The sequence below is a fragment of the Arachis ipaensis genome, chromosome B09 (assembly GCF_000816755.2).
Source record: "Arachis ipaensis cultivar K30076 chromosome B09, Araip1.1, whole genome shotgun sequence".
Lineage (NCBI taxonomy): Eukaryota > Viridiplantae > Streptophyta > Magnoliopsida > Fabales > Fabaceae > Arachis > Arachis ipaensis.
This window is the reverse complement of record NC_029793.2, coordinates 117,672,735-117,676,567: the sequence shown is the minus strand read 5'-3', so window position 1 is coordinate 117,676,567 and position 3,833 is coordinate 117,672,735. Positions and strand designations below refer to the sequence as shown.

Below are 3,833 nucleotides of genomic sequence, written 5' to 3'. Positions count from 1 at the left end.
TAGAATAGAAAAAAATATTTTTAAGATTAAAAAAAAAGTTAAAAGACGACCTAAACAACAATGATTATGCTGAATTTTTAAATTTGAAATTATGTTTGCATGAGTGAAAGAGAGAGTTTTGTGCTCTGTTAGGATTTCTTAGTGCTCTGTTAGGGTTTCTTAACGGAGTTTCTAGTGCCGTCAAGGCTACATTATCAACATCAATTAAATATCAATACAAGTCTACGTAATCAACATGGCTGAGACAACGAGGGATGAAGATTGGATCGAGGAAGACAACCGGAAAGGAGGTAGGAATGTGATTCTACTGGAAGAGGCAGACATATCAGAAGGTATTAACGCTTGCTCTAATAGTCTCTATGGCAGACTCTTTGCTTCCAAAACCTTCTCAATTGGAACCATGGGGAATGCTTTAAAGGCTATATGGGAAAACCCGGAAGGATTTAGCGTGAGTGACAAAGGGGATAATTCCTTCCAATTCTTTTTTAATAAAGAAATGGATGTCTTGCGTGTTGAACGTGGTTCTCCATGGCTATTCAAAGATTATGTGCTCCATGTCAAGAGATGGAAGGAAGATCAGAACTGTGATGAAGAGATTATTTCCAATTTTCCAGTTTGGGTTCAATTTTGGGGTTTGACAGAATCGTTTAAAACCCTCGAAGTTGGACGTAAATTGGGAGAGAATCTGGGCACAGTGTTGGAGGTAGGTAAATTTCAGATGCGAAGTAGAAAAACTAGGATTGTGAAAGCCAAAATCAATATTGATGCTGTCAGGCAAGTGAGAGATCAGTTAATAGTGGTAGGACCTAATAAAAAGGAGGTAGAAGTGGCACTGCGCTATGAGAGACTTGGAAAGTTCTGTACCTATTGCGCAAAATTGGGGCACGAGGTGAAAAACTGCCATGATCTGCTGAAGGACACAGAGAGTGATATGGTAAAAGAGGATGACATTGGCGAATGGGTTAAAGCTAGCCAAGTGGGAACGCGAATCTACTCTGAAGGAGAAAGAACATTCAACAACTCAACCCAAAACCAGAATAAAGCCACTCAATGTAAGAAAAAATCGGTCTTAAACTGCTTATTGGAAGAATTTGCAGGGATGTCAATGCAAGAAGGGAAACAAAGTTTGAAACCACAAGACACTGGTAATAGGGCAGCACCTGAGTCACCTCAATCAGCCAATTCTAGAACAGAATGCATGGAGGTTATCATAGCTGGCCAGTCCAATACCAAGGAGGATGAAGGGCAGCTTATGCAATTCGCTATTGGGCAATGTCTCACCACAGAAAAAAGGTAGGAAGTGGAAAAGATTAGCAAGACAAGGTGCTGCAGAGTCAGATACTAAAAGTGAACCCAAAAAAAAGGTTGATGAGTGGTATAGCTGAAGGATCTACAAAGAAAGCAAGAACAGAGGATGAAAATGCAGTTGAACAGATGGTGGAGGGTGCCAGCCTACAAATGGCACCCAAGGCGCCATGAGAACTATAGTTTGGAATTGTCGGGGTTTGGGGAGACCCCTAACAATTCACACCTTAAAAGGGATCTGTAAATCCCACTCCCCCGAGATTGTGTTTATAAGTGAAACAAAGAACCAATCTCGATAGGTGGAAGCAAAACTTCGGGTATGCGGCTACGAAAACTGGCATATTGTTAACCCGACAGGAGTGGCAGGAGGACTTGTGCTAGCTTGGAAGGACAACATCAGTGTTCAAATTATTAGCAGTAGAGAATTCTTTGTGGCAGCCAAAATTAAGGAAGTCGGAAGCAGTGAGGTATGGGCGTTCATTAGTGTCCATTTGAGTTGTTCAGAACAAATTCGATCCTTACAGTTTGAGGAGCTTACAGCAATGAGCCAACACCTGGAAGGAAAAGTGGTAATAGCAGGCGATTTTAATGCTATAACAAGCCAAGCGAAAAAGGAGGGTGAAGGCCAAAAATCAGCAACCACCATTGCAACATTCACTAATTTTATTGACAGTAACAAATTAGTGGATATTGGAATGGTGGGGCACCCTTTCACGTGGACAAATCGAAGACAAGGAAAGGATTTGGTGAAGGAGAGGCTTGATCGCTATTTAGTTGGGATGGAATGGAAGTTGAAGTTTCCGAATGCAGTGGTGCACAGGCTCACAGAGTCAGGCTCGGATCATGCTCCAATTTTGATGAAAACCGAACCTCAATCCTGGCATAGTAAAAGGCGGTTTAAATACCAGGAACGTTGGTGTGGAGAAGAGGATGTCAAGAGAATTGTCAATGAAGTGTGGAGAATGGAAGTTGTAGGCTCGGCTATGTTCTCTTTGGCCCAAAAGTTGAAAGTTTGTAGACATAGACTAGTTCAATGGCAGAAAACTCACAAAGCAAACTCCCGGAAAGAAATTGAGGACCTTCAAGCTAAACTAGAGGAGTTGCGGGTGGCTGGAATCAATGGGGGAGAGGAGGTTACCAGTTTGAAGGAGAAGTTGGAGCTGGCATATTTGAAAGAAGAGAGCTATTGGTGAGAAAAATCTAGAATCAAGTAGCTAAAAGAAGGAGATCAGAACACTAGATTCTTTCACCAAAAATTTCAATCAAGGATGCGAAGGAACATAATTTGGAGATTAGTGGGGAGGGACAATGAGATTGTATCGAAACCGGAGGATATTGCAAAGGTAGCTGATGACTACTTTTGCGATATTTTTACTTCTTCTTGTGCGGCTGATCCGAATCCATACTTAGAGGATTTGGAGTGTAAGGTTACAGCTTCCATGAACCGTAGGCTCCAAAGGCCAGTAACTATGGACGAGGTCAAAAGAGCTACATTTAGTGTTCATGCTCAGAGTGCTCCTGGTGATGACGGGTTTACAGCTAAGTTTTTTCACTTTTTCTGGGATATAGTTGGAGGTGACGTTTTTAAGGCAGTGAGAAGTTTCTTTCACAGTGGCAGAATTTTAAAAAGCTTCAATCATACTCAAATTTGTTTGATTCCAAAGGTACCAGATGCCAGTGACATGACTCAGGTACGACCGATCAGTTTGTCTTCAGTTATGTATAAAATTATTTCTAAAGTTATGGTGCACCGATTACAAGGTATTATGAATAAAATTATAAGTTCAAATCAGAGTGCGTTTCTCAAAGGAAGACTCATTTCAGATAATATTCTAATTGCCCACGAATGTATGCACTATTTGAAAAATAAGAGAAGTGGGGCAGAGCATGAGATGACTATTAAACTAAACATGAGCATGGCTTATGATAGGGTTGAATGACATTTTTTATGGTATATTATGGATAAGCTGGGGTTTGATGCTAAATGGATTAACTGGACTAAGGAATTGGTAACGACTGTTTCTTACTCTGTTATTGTGGAAGGTCAATCTTTTGGCTATTTTAGGCCAAATAGGGGCATCCGACAGGGTGACCTCCTATCTCCATATCTCTTTCTTTTTTGTGCAGAAGGACTTTCCTTCTTGCTATACAAGGCAGAGCAAAACAGATTAATTCAAGGAGTTCAAGTTAATCGGAGATGCCAAACAGTTAATCACCTTTTGTTTGCTGATGATTCAATCCTTTTTTGCAAGAGCGCACCTAAAACAAGCAAAAGCATTCTAGAATTGCTAGAGACCTATGAGGATTTCAGTGGGCAAAAAGTCAATTTAAATAAGTCGGCTATCTTTTTCAGTCACAACACACCTCAGAACACAAGACTAGCAGTTGCTCAGATACTAAATATTGAACATATCGGAGCACAAGACAAATACCTGGGACTGCCCTCTATAGTTCAAAAATCAAAGAAAGCAACCTTTGGAGCTATCAAGGATAAAGTTCAAAAGAGGATTATGGGTTGGAAAAGAAGT

At 40.6% G+C, this 3,833-nt stretch overlaps 1 long non-coding RNA gene across 1 annotated transcript in view; it reads left to right on the top strand.

The window, feature by feature from the left end:
• LOC110266873 overlaps positions 1–3,833 on the top strand; it is a 20,328-nt gene that overhangs the window by 11,670 nt on the left and 4,825 nt on the right. Inside the window, exon 2 of the long non-coding RNA XR_002354236.1 lies at positions 330–332. This is a non-coding gene — a long non-coding RNA (uncharacterized LOC110266873). The remainder of the gene's footprint in view (positions 1–329; positions 333–3,833) is intronic.